The sequence below is a fragment of the Anthonomus grandis genome, chromosome 5 (assembly GCF_022605725.1).
Source record: "Anthonomus grandis grandis chromosome 5, icAntGran1.3, whole genome shotgun sequence".
Taxonomy (NCBI): Eukaryota; Metazoa; Arthropoda; class Insecta; order Coleoptera; family Curculionidae; genus Anthonomus; species Anthonomus grandis.
The window spans coordinates 23,347,873-23,369,727 of NC_065550.1; the positions used below are offsets into that span (position 1 = coordinate 23,347,873).

At 26.7% G+C, this 21,855-nt stretch overlaps 2 protein-coding genes across 5 annotated transcripts in view; one reads left to right on the plus strand and one right to left on the minus strand.

Moving 5' to 3' along the window:
- LOC126735861 (NADH dehydrogenase [ubiquinone] 1 beta subcomplex subunit 2, mitochondrial-like) overlaps positions 1-21,855 on the plus strand; it is a 490,931-nt gene that overhangs the window by 219,267 nt on the left and 249,809 nt on the right. The window lies entirely within an intron of this gene.
- The window catches only part of LOC126735856 (homeobox protein abdominal-B), a 246,806-nt gene that overhangs the window by 97,755 nt on the left and 127,196 nt on the right, over positions 1-21,855 (minus strand). The gene's annotated exons all lie outside the window — the stretch shown is intronic.

Genomic DNA, 21,855 nt, shown 5'->3' on the forward strand with positions numbered 1-21,855 from the left:
AAGACCTGTAGCTGCTTGCAACATTAAAAACATATTGATATTGATATCTTTTTAGTAGATAAAACCTAAAACTTTGTTTTCCAAAATATTTAAAAAAAAAATAAGTGTTGTAAAAACGTAAAAATTTTTAAAGGAAAATAAAATAAAATTCAAATTAAACAAAACTATAACATAATGCACTTGGTAGATCAAAAATTTAAAGAAACAATGAAGTAACCCTTTTTTCCTAAGATAACTAATACTCGTGCCATTTGTTATTATATACAAATAATTAAATTTCCTGGATTTATTCGGTTTTGCTCGAAATTAATAATTTAATAAAACTACAAAATTAGTGATACTTTTTAATATTAATTACTCATATATTCCTGCTGTATATAATATTATCAATGTTACTTATTAAACAGGATCTTCTCGAAAAAGATAATATATTTTAAAGTCTTTATAATATTCCTCAACAAGTTTTCCAAAAATTCTTTTTTTCTAATTATATTACAATTACAATACATCTAATGCAAACTCTTGTATGTCGTAGCGTCATAGCTAGATGTATTGGGTAGTTACTTAGAAAAAACTAATAGAATACTTACAGCGCAAAAGTCTTGAATTTCTTTGGACTTTGCATTTTATATAAACTGGTTATAAATAGCTTTTTCCACTTATTTAAAAATGAGCTTTCTAAAATAAAATAATTCATAAAGTTTAATTAGTTGTTAACTAATTATAATCCATCTTATCCCTTAGCATTACTTTTTAATTAATTAATATACCTAATTACCAAGTCTTGATTTAAAAGCTCAGAATCAAATTCAAGGTTTTTATTATTTGTGATTTTATTAAAGTTATAGAAAATATTTATCTCTTGTGAGATTAACTTAGTTAGATTGATAAATTCTTTAAAATATTTATTTAAAAGCTTTAGATTTAATAAATTGTTTGAAAATGGTTTATCTTGTAGAATGTTTAAATTTCTAGCGCCTCCCAAAATGCATTTTCCTCACTGTGTAGAAAATTGATGAAAAGAAGTTACTTTGCACTTATATTTGCCTCTTTGGTATTATTTTTATTTTTCTTAAATATTTTATTCCTAACTAATTTTACGGCAAAAAAGGTATTAATAATACGTATATATACATATTGTCATAAAACCCGTTAGAAGAAAAGCATAAAAACAAGAGTAATGACAGATTTCTATAGATAGAAGAAAAAAATATTTACTTTGTATTAAGTAATTTCTTATTTATGTAATTATGCCATTTATAAATCAAAAGAATAATTATAAATCAAAAGAATAAGATGTGTAACATGTAGCCCATATATTTAATTTTAATTCCGAAGCAAATTTAATAAAAAATCAAAGCGTTAGAAACTTTAAAATTTTAAGATAAGTTGTATTTTTTTTTAAATAGATATATTTATTGACTTACATATAGTACGTATCTTGTTCCACATTTTTAACACTAATCTTTAAATCTGTTATGGTCAATACGCTTATGTCAATTTAATTGTAAAAGTACAAATAATTTTTAAAATTTTTATTTTATTTGTTTATACTAATTTATTTGAGCTACAAAATAAATATATTTTTATTGATAAAATAATTTTAAATAACACGATGGTACTGTCGTTTACAATTAATTCTAAAATCCACATCGAATAAAACTACATATTCAGAGGTTTTATTTACGTTATGTTAGACTGGAAACCATTAAAGCTATATTAAAAATAAATTAAAGTAATTTGATGATATTCCTCGGATATAAATTTAATTTTTTAGAGAACTTATTTTATACTTGATTTAGAGTTTGATCTTCACGGAAATTATACTATTTTTAATTTATCAGATAAAATAGTAAAACTATAAACAAAAAAAACAAATTAAACTTTTACAGACATAGAATTATAGACAAAAAAAGTCTTTGTTGTGAATAAAGCTAGAATTCACCTAATAAGATTGTAACTATATATTTATAATTTCCTAATAAAAGTCTTATTTATTTATATATTTAAATATGTAATTGGTTTTAATATCTTTTAATAAGACTGACGAAAAATAACAAATGAAAAATTCAGTTCCCACACCCGGAGAAAAATTTTAAGTAGAGGCCAGCAGGACTGACAAACACGAGAGACTTTAGCTGTGGAGGCTGAGAGTGTTTTGCAGACGATTGATACAAGAAACAAGAACATCTTACGCGCTAAAATCATAAACTTTTTAAATTCTAGATGTGGCTCGAACAGCATAAACAATAACATCAATTAAAAGCACCTAATTTCGCTAAAAAATAAAATAAAGACTAACGATTTGATATTGTCAAAAGCAGACAAAGGTAATTGCTTAGTCATTCTAAACAAGACTGACTATATTCAAAAGATATTGGATTTTCTGGACTCGGGGATTTCATTACAGTTAATAGAGACCCCACCAATTCATATTTTACGAAAGTTAAGCAAACATTGGATAGATGTAGCTTAACTCTCGATTTCTTTAACAGTAAAAAAGAACTGTATCCTATGAATCCTAGAACTCCGATACTTTATGGTCTTCCCAAAATTCGTAAGACCAATTTTCCCATAAGACGAGTGGTTTCCTTTGTTAACTCCCCATGCTATAATCTTTCCTCTTGATTGAATAACGTTCTCAGGGAGGTGACCAACTTTAAAAGTATTTATTCGACTAAAAATTCTGTTGATCTAACCAACAGCTTAAAAAATCATATTATCCCTCATGGATCTAAACTTATTTCCTTAGACGTAAAAAATCTTTTTCCAGCATCCTTCCCAAAGATTGTTTAAACATAGTGAGAACTCTCCTATTAAAAACATCTCTTAGTCGTATATTCATTGAGAGAAGGTTTAGACTTACTCGATATAGTGATCAACCAAATTTTTTTCCAGTTTGACAATAAAATTTTTAGGCAGGTCTCAGGTTTGGCTATGGGTTCTTGTCTTTCCCCTCTACTAAGCGAGATTTTCATGAGTCATCTAGAAAGAGAAATAGATGAGGGTAGGTTTAGAGATTGCCTCACGGTATATAAGAGGATGACATGTTTATAATCTCGAATGGCAGGGAGGAAGACCTTCCAAATTTTCTTAATTTCATAAATTCCTTACACCCTAACATTTCATTCACAATCGAAGAAGAAAAAGATGGTTGTTTGTCTTTTCTTGACCTTCTAGTTAAGAAATGCAACAATAAACTTATTTTTAAAATATATCGTAAGCCCACTACTACCGATAATGTAATTCAGTACTTCAAATTCTCCCTAATCATATAAATTTGCCTCCTTTAAGTAATTTTTCTATAGATTGTTTAATATCGCCCTGTCAAAAGACGCTTTCGCTAAAGAATTGAATATTATAAAACATATTGCTTTCAACAACGGATTTCCCCTTCATTTAATACACAAAATTTATTACAAATTTTTAAATAAATATAAACTGACCTACAATATTGTTCATAATAACGACTCAATAAGTTCCTTTAGATCCTTGACCTTTTTTGGTTCTATCTCCGTAAATTTAGTAAGATTTTTTAAATCCCTAAATGTAAAAATCGCGTTTAAGACAGTCGATAATTTAAAGAACCAATTGGCCAGTACAGTGGACAAAGCAAACATCCTTTCTAAATCGGGGGATTACTCTTTAAAATGTGACGATTGCAACGCAGTATACATTGGCCAGTCTGGAAGAAAAATCTCTACATGCATTAAAGAATACGTAGCCATTTTTGAAAAATTTAAAAATACCAATGTCAGTGATACCAAATCACCGTTTGCGAACCATTTGCTGGCCTCTACTCATAATTTTTCTCCAGGGGTGGGAGCTGAAATGCTTCATGAATGCCCTAAAGGTAAGAAGCTTGACCTTCTGGAGAAAATGGAAATTACAAAAGCTTAAAAGAGTCCTGTTCTCGTGTGTGTGTGAATGACGTGTTTACTTTTGAACCTAATTTAATTTTTAACAATTTAATTTAGCTAAGTATCGTTTACCATTTTCCTTGTAGTCACTTTCTTCAATTTACATTGGCTAACGTGTTGGCCGATAGGTTTTACACTAATACTTCTAACCTTGTTGTACCGGGTTCGATTCTCGTTGAGTCTATGTTTGTTGCTTTGTACAGTTATAACTTAAAAATTATTATTTATTTCTATACTGTGAAGTGGGCGGATGGCTTCTAAAGGTTTTTTATTGTTTTATGTAAGTTTTTAGTTTTGTTTAAGTAATATTTTTATTTTAGGCCTGATGATGCTCTAACTAAAGCAAAACACGTGTAGCCCATTTTATTACATGTTGTGAGACCGTGACTTTGTGTTTTTCTTTGTTTTTCGTCAATCAGATTCTTGGATTTTAATAAGATGTTAATTTACTTAACTGTTGTTTAACCAAAAACTTAGTTCCTATATTTATTACCATCAAAAGTAAATATTTAATACATACATTTTAGGTTAATTATTTTTTTATGAAACTAAGTTATTACCGTAAAAAAAACGTCAAAAATAGCGTAATAAAATGTTATTATAAAAAATTACTTTTCTCGTGCTTTTCATATAAATAAAAGTTAAAAAAATCCCACGGCTGCCATATAAAAAATGTTCGAGAAAAATTATGAGGAGCCACAAGAGTATAATAAAAATTTCCATTGTAACTACTTATTTTGATCTGAGGTATACAATATGAAAAATATACAAAAAATAAAATTATTCCGAAAACAGACAATTAATAATAGTTATATTGTTTAAATTATGCCTTGTTGAGTAAACTAACCAAAAATTATATGGTTCCTTAATTTCATACCACTAATTTTTTAAATAAATTAAAATATAATAAACGAAACAACTATATGCCGTATATGTATTCAAGAACACCTAATTTCCCTTTTAATCTTTTTAGAGAAAGTTAATGATGACCATGCAAAAAACCTTAATTAAGGAGCATTTTTAAGACAAGTCTGTATACTTTTATGCCGCAAATGATTGCTTTCCCTAAAAAAAATCTGCAAGTGTCATTTTAGCGGGCCATCTTAACAATCCAATTAACCGGTTCGCGGATCTTCTTAGTAAGACCCCAACCAGAAAACTTGAAAGTTGAGAATCAGTAATTAAAAAGCGGGTAAAACATCTTAAGAAATTGATGTGACGGGCAGCTTGGGTGGTCGCCGTGGAACGTACGGTATCTTCTCCTTTCGTCTCTGTAATTAGGTATATAAAATTCCATGCCATTTTGCATGACGGTGAAAATTGAAATTTACGATTTTTAGCGGTTGTCGCAATTAAGTTACGTGCCTCCCGAGGTAAAATTTATTTCTTAATTACTATAATAATATGCAGTATGTAAAAGCTAAAACATTTATATCTGTATTTTTTTAGAAGAGCTTCAAGACGATGCAGTAAGTTCTCACAAAGTACGAAATTAGCCTGAAAAAGGATCCCGCTAGGATAATGTAGACATTTGGCTTAAATTAGTCGGATTAAAACTTGACAGAGTTTAATTTGGGACCTCGCGATTAAGGACGAACTCTACTAAAGTATTTTCCAGATGCCTGCTACTTTCCCCGAGAGTAATTTGCAGCATTCAGAAGACTTAAATTGTACAACTTTGTTGCTTAAGTTTGGAGAATTAAAGGCGCTAAAACGTAGGTACATGGGAAATTTCATTAGGCTAGAACTTTAGCCAGGTTTTCAAGCTTGAAATTTTAGTCTTAATTTATATGGGACGTCTCTTAAGAATGAGTCTTATATATGTGTTAACTTACTAATTTTATTCATTTATATTTAGAATACGAAAGTAATGTCTTTCTGGGATAAAATATGTATATTAGATCTTCATTTGTAATGTTAGAACCTTTTAATTCTTTTTAACTAATATTTTAATTAAGGTTTAAAAAAATTTAATGAGTTGGTTACTTTTTTTTATACCTTTGATGTATTTTAAAACGGATAACCAAAAAATTATTAATTTTTGTTTTTTATCCTATTTATAATCATTTAAATTCATTTTTAATTGATTTCTTAGTACTAAGAGGCTTATTTTTGATATATAAATGGATTTTAAATTTTTACCATGAAATTTAAAAAAAATATCTTCAGGAAAAGTGTAGAAAAAGAACTTCAGGTATATATTATTGAAACAGATTGTGTTGAAAATGCGGATCATAAATTAAATTTGACGAAAGTCAAAATGTTTATATTTTGCTAATTTTTGATCTTAGAGAGGTAGAATATCATAAAAAAGTAAACCAATTAATAAAATTGAATTATATAAAAAAATTCCAAATATTAAAATTAAATATAGCTATTGTTACTGTATTTTATTATAATGTTTTGATGTTTTAAGTTAATCTTTCAACTTTTTATGCTGACTTATTTAATTTTACGATAATTCATCTAATCACCTCAGTTTATCTCGACAAAAAATTTAAATTTTTAGTTTTTTAACTTATTTTAATAATTTTGGAAATCATTTAAATAATTGTCAATTGTGAATTTAAAATAAAATTCATTCCTTTAAATTAACTTATAATTATTATTAATTTAATTTTTTTGGTATACATTTAAAAAAAAATATATGGAATATTTATATTATTGGAATACTTTATATTGTGAATATGCAGATTATAAAGAAAATGCCAAGAAACTTGTTTAAAATATTTTGCCTATGTTCATAATTTTTCAATTTACAGAGGTAGAACATAATAAACAATAAATCTATAAGAAAATTAAGAAAATAAAAATCTACATAAGAAAAAATTGAATTTAGTCTTTTTATAAATATTTCAAAAACATAATTTTTTTTTTTTGTTTTTTTATTTACTATTGTAAACTTTATTATAATGAATGTTTTTGTAATTGAATTTACCTATTTATGAATTTAAACTGAACATTACTATTGATTACAAAATTTTATAAATTCTGAATTCATTTCTACATATCTGATAAAAAACGCTTTTAAAAATTTATTTTTTTCTGAACGTATTTAATGCGAAAATTTAATTATTTAAGTAGAAAGCTCTTAATGAAATTATTTAAAGTAGAAATTAAAATTAAAAAATAAGTTTAAATAGGATATTATATTACTATAATACAATAGTCTAAATAGATAAAACAAAAATAAATTTTTAAAATTCTTAGCTTTTATTGATGCCCTAGGCTATATAACTCGGCAGTCAGTATCCAAACAATATTTTATATTTACAAACTTAATGTCCTGCTTACAGGTACTTACCTGGACCATAGAATCAAAATCAATTATATCTGAAAAAAGTTTAATATCTAATAAAAACATTAGAGTATCATTCAGCTAGAATTGAAAAAAATTAAATAGCTAACCACCTATCTAAAAAAGCTATTGATAAGGACGTATCCATTTATAGATAACAATTCTATGACATAATTTTTTGCCTTAACAACAGCTTGGTGAATATGGACCCATATCTGTAATTTTTATACAAAGACCAATAAGCAACTTACCTTAGAGCCATCAATTGATAATACCACCTTTAGTACCAGTAATTAATGATACATTTTTTGATTTATCAGTGGTGATGGCAATGTAGGATACCTCTTAATCCTCTCTAAATCCGTATTGTAATCATTGGCTCATTGGTCAAACCAACGGGCATCCGCTTTTTTAAAACAAACCCAACGAATGCATGCAGTTTATTAAATATATCGAGGAACGACAGGGGAATTAACCGTTTATTAGTCAATTTTGTACAAATGGCGAAAATAAAGTTTGTTTTACCTTAGATAACAATACTTACTTTTCAGTGTGTCAGTGTGTATTTACACTACCGCTCAAAAGAATTTGCCCACCATGTATTCTTTTTAAAATTTTAAATTAGATACAAAAATCTTATCTTTATACCTATATTTAGATTGTATCTCTTTTGTAAATTGCATATATGCTTAAACAGCATACCTATCAACTATGGTTCATTGAAAAACACTGAGTATTTAAAAATAGTATTGCAAATAACAAACAATGTAGTGAAAATATGCACTTCTTCTAAAAAACTAATCTGTTTACAGCTCGTTTCCGATGAAATTTGAAACATTTAAAGGTGTTTAGCCTTTAAGAATTGCTTTTGCGTAACATTGGTAAATAATTTCGCTTGCTTATTGACGATTGTCACCGTTTCTTTGCTGGTTTTTCAACATTCTTTAAAATGGCTAAAACAAAAGAGTTATTAGTACAAACAAAAGGTATTATCATTGGACTTCATAAGGCTGGAAAGACTAACCGTCAAATTTCGACGGATTTGGGAACTCCAAGGGGGACTGTTAATTATAATGTTAGGAAATTCACTAGAAAAGGGACTATTAGCAACAAACCTCGATCGGGAAGGTCAAAGGCAACAAGTTCAAAGGAGGATTTAAATATTATAATTACAAGCAAACGCAATAGGCGCCTTACCGCCACTGAAATCACAGCAAAAATCAACAAGGAGCGTACAAAAACGGTCAGTGTTTCGACAGTAAAACGGCGACTTTATAATGCTGGTCTTAAAAGACGTTTAGCTATATCAAAACCGCTACTGAACGATGTTAATAAGAAGAAAAGACTTGAGTGGACCCAATCACACAAAGAATGGACCATTGATGACTGGAAGAAAGTTGCTCTGGAGTGACGAGTCGAAATTCGAAGTTTTTGGAACGAAGAGGCGAGTTTTTGTTCGCCATTATGCCAATGAAAAAGTCTCAGCGACTTGTATGAATGAACTGTACGGTAGCCTCAGTTAAACACGGCGATGGTTCGGTGATGGTGTGGGGTTGTTTCGGAGGATCTGCAGTGGGCGATCTAATTAGAATAGAGGGAATTTTTCGAAAAGAGGGTTACAAAACAATTTTAAGTGACAATGTACTTCCTTCTGGTACTCGAATAATTAGGGGAAACTTTATCTTTCAACATAACAATGACCCCAAGCACACGTCGAAATTGTGCAAGCAATATTTAGGTCAATTACAAAGGCAACATCTTCTGAAAGTTATGGTATGGCCCCCCACACGTATCACCGGACCTCAATCCCATCGAATTACTGTGGGATGAACTGGATAGACAAGTGCGAAAATCATTTTCCACATCAAAAGAAGACTTGTGGAGGATCATACAAGAAGAGTGGCACAAAATACCTTAGGAAACTTTCACTTTTACAAATTAATCAGAAGACTACCGAAACTCTGTGAAGCTGTTATTAAAAATCGAGGCGAACATGTAGATGAATCCAAAATTTGATTTTCTTAAATTTAATTAATTGAAAAATGTATTGTTTATATTCATTTTATTATAAATAAACCGTTTTTTATGAATAACTGATGGGTTTATAATTTTTAGTTGTAACTTTAAAAGAGTCATATCTGAGCAAATACTTTTGAGCGGTAGTGTAAGTCGCCTTGACGTAAAAAGCGTGTCCATGTTTACTTCTACCTTAAACAATGTAGGACAGTAGATGCTATACAACATACGGAGAGATTAGGTTAAGGTTATAAACTCCAGGCAGTATGTGCAAAGCTATATAAAAAAATTGTCTTCTATAACTTTACTAGTTCTGTATTGTAGTGGCTGAGATCATCTCTGGTTTTCATCTTTATAATTTTATTTCATTCTTTATATTCAAAGGTACCTTTAATCATTTTTTTTTTTGGTCAATGTCTTTGGTTTCTTTACTAATCTTTATTTGTTTGGGTATTCTAGATGTGGAACATCCATTTTCATAACTGTTTTAATATACGTTCTTATTATAGTTTCTAGCTTGTTTATGTCCATCTGGTTTATTAGTTCTTTATTAGAGAACTTAGTTTTAAGGTTATTTTGGTAATTTGGAATGTTTTTTCGAATTGGTTTCTTTACAGGAAATTAAATTAATTAAGTGAAAAATTCCAAATAAAGTTATCAAAAGTAGAAATAAAAATAAAAAAGTAAAAAAAGGATTACTAAAATTTTATTTCTTTTTATTAAGTTTTAATATTATATTCCGATGTAGAGTTTTACAAATGTAATTTTTTACACAGACTGCCATTGATATTTCATTAGATTGATAAAATATTTTCTTATTATTTTTTTTAAGCTGTTGGTTTTTTTGACTTTCCTTCGATTGCCTATGATCCTTATACGTGTATATTATTGTCCGTATATCGTATTTTAAATTAACCAAAATTTAATTAATTAATTTGTATCTTTTAAATTCTTGAAGTCTTGTACTTTTCATATAAATTATAAACTGCTTTTAAAATAGTAGCAAATAATTTTTTTTATTTAAATTTAAAATGTGGGGATAATAAATATATAAAACTCTTACGTAGGTGTCGTATTTACCAAACAGCTAACTAAGTTAAATATGATAAGATGAAAGTAAATAAAAAAATATTTTTTATTTTAAATTTGATTAGGGTAGTGATGTAAAATATAGAAAACTCTTTATAATTTTTTGAAAATTAACATTATTTCATTAATTTTTTATGATTTATAAATGTATTTCTTGAATATTTATAATAAATGATAATTATTTTATTATATTATGTATACTTATTACTTTATTTACTTACAGAAAAAAAGTTTTAATTTAACTTTCTTTTAGCAAAAATTTTTTAAAATACTTTTCTAAAAAAAAACTTATTTTTTGGTTTATAGTTAAAAGATTTTACGAGGTAATGCATCATAAAAATAGTCTTTAAAAAGAAAACATTTTCTTAAAACAGTCAATAAGATTAAAACACAATTTGACATAAACGGTTATGCTAAATATAAAAATTCAAATCGAAAAATAGCTCTAGATAAATAGAAACTGCGTACCAATTGTACGAAATTTAACAATAAAAGGGTTTTTCCCACAGTTCTAACACTCATTTCATAAAAGGAATACTAAAAATTTCCTTATTCCATCTCTGACTCTGGCTGTAACTCTTACGCTCCTGACCTCACATATATAGACCTTGCTGATTAAATGCACAAACTGCAACAGAGCCCGTGTAATAAGAATATAAAGATACGGCTCATTTAAATTCTAAAACGGACACTGGCGCAAATAAAATGTCGAACAAATTGCCGCTTATATACATCGGGGACTGCGTGGTACTTATTTTGAGCTTGTTTCCATTTTATTAAGCCAAAAAGTCAAGCGGCGGAATCTTGTTCTGCCCGATAGTTTGTTGGTAATGAAACCTGCCTGGGAACGTAATAACGGGGGTTTAACTGGTGGATTTAAAATGGTAACTGGGAAACATTACATAAAATTGGTGATCTGGGTGCGTATATGTTCTCTTAAGTGTGTTTCAGATGGAGCAAGAAAATTTTCATTAAAATGGTGAGCATTTACGAGAAGCTTTGTTTTAAAATGATTGGAATATGTTATACTGAAAAGCCTTTCAAGAAAATGAAATTAATTGATATTAAGCATTCATTATATTAGTAAGCAAGTTAAAATTTACTTACCTATTTTTTAAAATATTTAGTAATATTTTAACTATACTTTTACAGAAAAAACAGCGTGTATTTATAATATGTGTTCATTAATCTATTATCAAAAATTTTATTAGGATTACAACCCATAAGCCCAGCAGATTTTTTAATTCTATTTAATAATAAATCCTAGACATTTTTTTTCATTGACTTTACGCTTTTTGAAAAAATAATTTTTTTATTAAATTTATAGCAAAATAAACAAAATTATAAAGAGAAGTCGTTATAAATTGTAAATTGTCCAATTTACCTTAACACGATCAGACCATTTTTTTTTCGAAAATATCGACGATGATGATGAGCGTGAATAGAGAAGAGCTTCAAAACTTGTACTAATTAGATAAAAAGTTACTTAGGTTATACTTAAAATAAATATTGCTTATGTATTGTAATTTTTAAGGTATTTAATAATTTCAATTTTAACAAATTCCAAGCTATTTAATACCAACATTTTCCTATTAATAAATACTATAATTTCTGAAAAACCAGCCTGTGTACATAAAATATTTTTGTTTAAATAAAGTGACAATAAGTGAAATAAAAGTATTGCATTTGCATTTTACTTTTTAGAAATTTTAAATATATTTTTTTAATTTATTTTATTGTTTGTGTTATATAATATACAAGCTTTAATAGTGGACCCAGAAAATTTCCTATAAATAAAATGTTCAGAATGTATTAAATTGCTAATTTATGATTTTTTTTTTATCTTTGTTTAAGAGTAACCTAAATATTCATTTTGATTTCTTAGGTTTCGTCTGATGAATAGCTGAATTATTGAAGGATAAAATTATGGCAAATTATAAAACTAAGAGAGAAGAAAAATCATACCAATGATGAACCAAGACGACACAATAATAGTTTTTAAGACATATCTTCCAACATATGTCCAACGATGTTCTTCAGGATTTCGTATTTATATCATGTTTATTTTCAACTAAATATTTTTATATAATATTTTATTTTAGGTGTTAAACTTCGATGACTGCGTACAGTCTCTTCAAAGAAAATCTAAGATAGATGTGGAAAATAGTAAAAAATGGGACTCCACGTACTAGAAATTATCTTGGATTTATTATATAAATTAGGTTAAAAAAATGGAACTAAACTAATGTGAATTTAAACTGCACAGCCAAACTATAAAAAAATAATGCATAAGAATAAAACTTTTTTAACTTTTTTGGTTGTAAAAAATTAGAACATATATTGTTGTAGAGTTTTATATTAAATAATGAAATACTTGATGTCAAGTGAGGAAGATAAGGCGAGCACAGCGTTAAACAGATAAATTTTAAATATATCAAAATATTTAATACAACTTTCAAAATGTCACATGACACTTTCCTAGATTTTCTTTTATTCATGTAATAATCTTTATTCTTTTACAACTTAAGTTTTTTAGGCAAATTTGGTATAATAAAATTTATATCTAAAGAAAAAGCAACCAATGTTCTTTAAAATTATGCCTTAAAAACAATATATTTTTAATCTGCAGTGCAATATTGATGTGTCACTTATCTGATGCTAAGGGCGTGTTTGTACATAATAAATTAAGGCTTTTAAGTTTAACTTACTTAAAATAATGATAGTTTAGTAGAAGCTATTTAAAATGTAAAGAAATTCTAGTTATTAAATGATGTTTATTAAAAGCTTAGTCAATAACATCCTCAAGGAGCCAGAGCATACATTTAAAATCGGAAAAAAAAAGAAATCGGGTATTCTTCAGGATTTTAGAAATTCTTAACTAAAAAAAAATAAATTAATACCAAAAGATAGATAAGTTACTCTATATTAATGTTTTTAACTTAATGTAGTATTTTTATTATGTTATATATCTGTATACATTTATTATTTATTTATATAAGCATTTTTATTTTTAATAACTAAATATTTTTATAACATATAACCATAAAAGTGGTTAGAATTCAAGTGGCGAAGGTAATAAAGATATAAGAATATAAAAACATCTGTAATATCTAATATAAATTATTGTAGTTACACAATTCTTTTCAATACTTTAAAAAGTGACATCAAGTATTTAAACATCTACAAATTTGATACATATATCAAAATATCACATGATACTCTCTTTATCAATCTTTTTTTGCAACTAAAGTTTTTAATATAAATTTCAATTTAAAATTTAAGGTCTCGAATTAAACCTTAACTTAAATTTGTTAATATAAAATTAATATCTCTTTCTGAAGAAAATGCAGCCAGTATGCCTTTAAATTATGCCTTAAAAATAATGTATTTTTAATTGACAGTGCAATATATTTTATGTGTTAAATAACAAAGAGTACCATTTCGTGGGCGTACAAGGAGAACCCTGTAAGTCCTAAAACTAAAAATGTGAAAAAAAGCGATTTTAAACTTTCAAGTTTTATGTAAAGTCCAATTTTATTTTTTATGTTTGCTAAATGCATTTTTTGGGTAGTAACATCTGTTTAGAGTTAATTTAGGTTAAATTAAAATACATTATTTTTTAGAAGAAATTGTTTATTAGCATTTTTAAATAATAATTGCACTTAATGGGTTTTCGCTGACAAACTAGTCACATTCTTTGAGACTTTTGATCAGATTTTTCTTCATAAACTGTATTAGTTTTTCTGAACAAGATAATGAGAAAGAGACTCATTGTCGGAATCGGAATCAGTTTCTTCATCGGAAATTCCAATACTGGCTTCTTCAATATTTTTTGCAATAGAAAGAGACTGGTACCACCCATGGAATTCCGAAGGAATAGCACCACTTTTGCATAATTTCAAAAGATCTTCTTTTTTCTTTGTGCTTATCGGTAAAGGCCCTTTATATAGTTTCTCTAATTTTTTTGGAATTGCTGGTTGGTCTACCTTTTACCCAAATTCTAACAACCTTATAATCGCTGCTATGTTCGTATTTATATTCGATAATATCAGGATGCAATTTCAAATACCGCAAACTTTTAATCAGTAGCCAATAGACTGTTTCCCCTCCAATATCTTTAGATCTATTTTTAATAAGCAAATCGGATATTTTTTTTAAATCGTAGAATTCATTAAAACGTAATTCTTTAACATTGTAGGGTTCGCTCCGCTTATTACGATTTCTTTTTGATCTTGCGATGCGGAAAATATTAATCCAATCTTTAATGGTATACACTGGAACGTATTTTTTTGCACATTCAATGACGCTGTGCATTGAATCCACTTCCATATAGGAATGGCCGCTCTCCAAAAATTTGTGTTCAATTACCTTGATATGACTCGCATGCACTAAATAAAACAATAACGGTCCTACATATTGGTTTCTATTTTAACCTCCACCTGTATCGGACCATAGCGAAACCTCTTTTATATTTAGTGGCAAATTTTTTAAATATTCAAAGAGGCAGGAGCCGATTTCTGAACTTCCCCTCTTGCGGTTTAGCTTAGTCCAGCAATTGCAAAAGGGCTCTATTTGGAGGAGCTGATTTATAAATGGTAAGGTTGTAATCACAAATTTTTCGTGAATAGTACATTGGGCTAACATCTGAGCACGGAATCTGCAACACAGACTGTAAGTCAAATGTTACTGAGCAAAAACTTTCTTCTCTTGTAGCCCTACCCTTATCTTTATGATTCTTATTTTTTCTGCATTGCAGTCATCCTTTCTTCTTAGATGATTCAGGTAAATCTCGTCATATTCCTGTTGTTGGTCTGCTGTCACTATTTTTTTCTTATTTTTTTCGCACTTCTGGCAGAGATCCCTTTTGGGTTTAAAAAGGAATAAATTATACTCTTTTCTAATTTATAAACCATTTGAAGTGCACTTAATAGATTTTTCCTGAATAATATTTAGTCTCTCCAGACTTAGTAACTTGGAAGCTAGACGTATCTCTTCTATTTGAACTATATTGAACTTAACGGGTATTTAGTATGATAGGTTATATTTAAATGGACTTGGCTATGCAAAAAATGATTTTTTGAAAAAAGTGGACTTACAGGGTTTTCTTTGTGCGCCCACGATTTGCAACAAATATTAATAAATGGAAATATAGAGGGAACAAAGGGTATAGGGAGGAAGAGGTTATCATGGATCTAAAATATCAAGCATTGGACAAAAATAGGAACTACAAGAAAATTATTATACACTACCAGAGAGCGCCAAAAAAGGTCAGAACTGATCGCAAACATCCATTAATGGATAGCAGCATAAGAAGAAAAAGAAGATAAAGAAGTGCATTAGTAATGTAATCTGTAACTTTTGTATGATAAGTGTATGTGTTTATTATATAAACACATAAAATAGGGTAATAAAATAGGGCTTTTAAAGTTAATTTACTCAAATACTAATCATTTATTAGGAGTTATTTAAATGTTAAAGAATATCAATAATTAAAAGACGTTGTTAAGAGCTTAACAAAGTCATCAAATAGCCAGAGTATACATTTAAAATCAAAGAAAAAAAGAAATCGAGAATTTTTTTCAGGCATCATAAAGGCAAACATTTTAAAGCTAAATAGATTATTTATGTACTGTTGAAAAGACAACTTTACCTTTATTCATAGTTTATGTGTACTTACACTATTTAGAACTTTTGTGTAAAATAATATAAACTAGTAACACAAGAACTAAATATTATTTAAGTATTTAAATTATATTGAGCTCTTTATAGGTTTTCAGATTTTTCAATAAATTTCCAGATGTTTTTTTTTGTTATCATAAAATTATATCTTTATCTCAAAAAAGTAATCAATGTCCTTTAAATTTTAAAGTTTAATTTTTAATGCAATAATAATGTAATCTGTAACTTTTCATATTCTAAAGGTCTATTTTTATCATAATTAATAAGGCTTTTAAATATGCTCTACTAAAATATTATTATTTTATTGGTAGGTAATTAAGTGTGAAACAATACCAGTTGTTAAAAGCTTATTTAACAAAATTAGAAAATAGCCAGAGTTTACATGTAAAATCAGAAAAAAAATTACTCTACTCTATTTTATATTGATTTATAAATTTATTGATTATAAGTAGTTTATATGAAAATTTTAAGTATTAGAACGATAAGTTTTTTGTTTCGCATTATGAAATTATCAGTAGGTATTTTTTTAAGACCTATAGAGATCAATACAATTTTAATATAAAATAAAATCGAAAAAGTTTTAATAATATAATAATAATAATGTTTCTTTATTTAGCATCATGCTACAAAAAATTACAAAGAAAGAAAATTTTTAGAATATAACTAAAAATAAAAAGGAAAATTTAAATGGCATATAGTAAACTAACAAATAGGTATTATAGGTATAAGTATAAATTATACCAACAAATGACAACAGATAATTTAAAAAATATATATATAAAACTTAAAACTATCATAAATTTGAAACAATAAAATTTAAAACCTAATCTAGAGCCTAAAAAATTTAAAATTTAAAAATATAAAACCTTAAACTATATTAAAAGAGTAAAGATAAAATAATAAAACACAAAACAATACAACCAAAATAAAACATTTATACCTTATACCTATACAATATAATATAATTTAATTTCTTGGGATGGAATATATATATCTTTTTAATGTTTTTCTAAATGTGACTAGGCTTTCACTGTTCTTTAAATGTATTGGCAATTCGTTAAAATATTTGAGGCCTTTATGGAGAATGGTATTTGTCATTCTGTCTGAAGTATGTCTCCCAATTAGTACAAAATCCCCTCGCTGTCTGGTAGCATAGTTATGCAAATCACTAAATTTTATTATTTATTTAGTTTTATATTTAAATAATTTAAATAAAATTCAAAAAATTTAAATTTAATTTTAAGGGTAATAACTAAATGGTTGAACCTACTTACACTAAATCAATTATATAAAAATTTTTAATTTATTTACAAAATTGTTTTTTTTATTATTTCGGATTAATATTCAGCCGATATATTTTTATTAAAACTTTTTCGATAAATTACACTTTGATAAAAATAAAATAATATATAATGATGTAAAATGTAAGAAAACAGCTTTTTATAATAAAATAGTGGTCAAAATTTCTATTTTTTTTAACCGTAATTTTATAATAATGTATATTCGATGATTTCAATAATGTCAATAATTTTAATGTTGAAGAACACTTAAGATAATCTCAATAAATATTTTATTATTTCAGAAATTGATCATATTAAAAGTCCTTGTTTTTATTTAGTCAGAAAAAATCATTAGATTTTAATCAGAAAAAGAGATTTAAGAAGACAGAATTAAAAATGGTGTTAGAAATCAGCAACGTAGGTTTTCTTATCAATTCACATAAAATTTTAAAATTACTTTTAAATTACAAATATAGTAGATTTTGAACTGAAACTTGTAATAATAAACTTTTAGTTGCCACCAAAACGTTTGCATTTGTAATTTATACATTAATTAAAATGATTTTCATTACTTTCCACTACGCGATATTTAAAAAATTATATTGAGATTGAGTTAATGTAGAATTTTAAAATTGTGTTGTAAGTCATCTTTTATAGACAAAAAATTTGACCGTCACAATTGCGACTTTTTAAATCATTTTTTCTTTAGATAGCATCTGATTTCTGCTTTATTTTTTTTTACATAATTTTTTGTATTTTCCCTTTTTTTAAATCACGTTAAAAAAGAAAACGGCAAGCAGTAACAAAACAGCCTCTTTAGCATTTTAATAGCATAAACACGCCCGATGTCACCATCCAGCAGCTCGAGACACAGTTAGAATTTTATTAAAGTGTATTTTGCATGCGAAAAAATTAAGCCTTTAAAAAAGACCGAAGCTTAAACGTCGACACGTAGCAGGCAGGACCTCCTTGCAGAATTTTAATTTAGTTCTACTAATTAAGCTGAGCAAAATATCTAATTAAACTTAAGCGCATTTCATTTTTGCGCCACAGCGGAACGGCTTTTGTGCTATGAGTTTATTAATTATGCTAATGAGATGCGTGTTAAAATTTCTAATTACAATTTGTTTCCTTTGCATCCATTTAGTGTGACTAGGAGTCGTAATTACATATTTACTTGTCATTCTCTATATTTAAATCGAGTTAATAGTAAGTATATGGGTGTGAAAGAAATTGAACAGTTAGAATTGTATGTCCTTTAAAAATATGTAAATAAATATGAAAGAAAACCGAATAAACAAATATATTAATCGTAATTTAGTTTATTCGTTATAATGATGTATATATAATAATGTATGCAAAAAAGAACAACTAAGCTTTTCTGATCAATTTTTATTACAATTATTTATGTATACTTTTTTAATCCTAAAAAATGTAATACTTAAAATCAAACTTTTTATTTATTTACTTTTGTTGTTGACCTTATATTTATATAATTTTTAATCAAGCAATATGGGAGTTTCTAATAGACTGGTATTGACAATAGGATCAGCTGGGCTGTATAAGGGATGATGCTATATCCAAATTGTAAGGACAAATTTCATAAATTATACATGTATAATTAGTTCTACCAATATTGTAATATTTTCTCAGTTTCTATTAAGTAAAATATATCTTTGGACCTTTATATATTTTAAAATTAAATATTTTTTCTATTACAAAGATTCGATTCGAAGAAATTATTAAATCCTATTTAGACACATTTGAACTTAGTTAATAGAGGTATGTGTGCATATAACTATATACTTCGTGCCATCACGTATTTAACAAAATTTTTATTTTAAGAGGAATCCAAGTATATTTAAGAAAAATGGGCATAATCTAAGTGGACGTGACTAATATTTTGTTATTTTTTTTACAAAATTAAATTAGCTCATTCATTTAATTAAACTAATCAACTCTTTCAGCTTTTAAAGCTATAATTTAACAATGTATTTATGTTTAATTTCAAGTCTCGGACAGACAGTAACAGACAGAAATTGCTATTATTTTTTGCTTTCTCGATACAACTAAATTCAAAATTAAATTCAGTATGCTTTATGTTGTGCAAGGCTTGTGACGCAAAAATGATATTAGTCGCAGTTCACACAAAGCTTTCGAAACATTAAGCCTAGAATTATTTAAATATCATTTATATTGCTATAAAAATATAAATACGTTAATTATTCTCATAATTTTCGTACTGTTTTGCTCGTATTTAGTTTAAATTGATTAGTTAAGTTTATTTAGGGTTTTTCTTATATTTAGTTTATTGTTTTCACTTATTGTGTATAGTTTTTAGTACTTCATCTAGTTTGAGAACCCCATTCGTGCCTCAATTAAGGTTGTTTAGGTTATATTATTGTAAATTTTAATAGTTTTTCTAGATCTTGTAAGTTTCCTTATTTAACAATACTAGATGATAAACCTTAAATAGCTATTAAACCCATAGGACTTTAACTTGCTCACCAATATTCCGTAGCTGACACAGTCAAATGCTTTTGCCAATTCGTAGAATACTAGCAGCAACAAGTTTTTTTATTACCTTAATTAAGCAACTTCTCTGCAAATATTTATTTCTTAAATAGGATAAGATTAACCATTTTTATTAGCAAATAATCCTAGAATAAAATATATTTTTTTTAATAAATAAACGCTATTTATGATGTCTAATTTACATATTTTGAAACCGTTTGCGGCCGTACAAACCACTATACTTATTAGGAATTGTTTTAGGTATGCTGAATTCATCTTCTGGAGAAAAAATTAGTTTCATATAATTTCTTTATAAATTACCATGACTAGGCATGTAACCGTAGACCTACCCTATAAAATTTTTGTAGTATATTAATATAATTTTTCGTCTTTATTTATGTTCATTGGTAAGTACATTAAATATATTTATATTAATTAAGGTTAAAAATGTTTATCAAAATAAAAAACATATTAGGCCTTGTAAAGAGGGCTATTTAGTTTTTATTTTTATCCTTTTTTTATATTTTGGATTCTATGCCTTTAATGATAAAATAAATAACCATTAAACTAATAAAAAATCATACCTGATTTTTTTTTCCTAAAAGTAAAATAGTTACTCTTAATTATTTCATCGCGAACTCGTTAGTTATTGCTTCCATGGTTGGTGAAAGGTCTATAAAAATTAGCTTTTAATTTAAAAAATATAGTACATTAAGAATATAAAATGAATTATACAAACCACGTATTCTTTATATCTATATATTTATGAAAAATCATAAAAAGGCAATAAAGAATAATTAAACAAATTCAGCGCCATCTAGAGACAAAATGCTAAACTTAAACCGAATCCGGATCAATGACTGCCCGGAGAGAGAAGCAATCTTCTTTATGGCAAACGAGGTGTCGAGGTCTGTTAATTCTTTGAAATTTACCGGCATTTTTTCCAAAAATTTAGCTTATTTAACGATATTTAGCTATAACTAAAAATTTTGAAAATTCCTATGGATTACTTAAATTCGAGAAACGTATATTTTATCAGTTTTTTTATAGCTAGCAGTTTTTTACATGTAAAATGCAATTATTGATAAAAACTTATCCTTAAATGTGATATAGAATAATACTTATTGTTTTAAATTTAAAAAAATATATATTGTGTGAAAGGTATGTATGTATACTTTGTTCTATTTTTGCTATAATTACAGGTTATCTGTGTTCTTTTTACAGATAATTTGTATCACTTTTTTGTGAATAGCGACACAGAATTATTAAGGTAACTTGTTTTGCCAGTGATAAAGTATAAAAAGATAAATATTCACTTTCTAATATGTCTCCTATACACTTTTCTGTATAAGTTATAAAAAAGATAAAAACCGCTTTGGATAGATATTTTTGGGTAGAATTTATCAACGTGCCTAAAACAGCAGAAGCGTTATTTAAGAGTTATGACCCGTACTTGATTTTTTTTTTGTTTAAAATATTGTGCAACACTAAGCATTTTAGTTTTTAAAAAAGCTCTAAAAACCAAAAAAAACATTATTTCCCCAAAAATATTAGTTTAAATCAAAATTGTTTTTATAGTTTTTTTAACTTTTTTTTAACTTTAAGTTGCCTAAATCAGAAAGCAATACCACAAGATTACTTGAAGTAGATATCAAACTCAAAGACTTTTAACTTGCTTAGCAATATCCTACACAGTCAAATACTTTGGACCGTTCATAGAATACCTTAGCAGCACAGTCAATATTATTCTATATAAGACACAATTTTATGAAAGAAAATAAAGGTAACATACTTATGACTAACCATTATACTTTTGGATATCTGAAAGTAAAACTGCTGAACACTAATGAGTCATGTCCCAGAATAAAAGAATCTTTTTTCAACAAGTGTTTTTATTATCCTATTTTAACAACGCATTTAGAAATATTTATTGCTTAAATAGTAGGTAAATTTTTCGACATCAAAATATAAGGTGTTATATTTAAAAAAATAGCAACAGTTAAGGTCATAACTCTTAAACGACGCTTTTACTACTTTTACTTTTTTAAAATTGCCAATA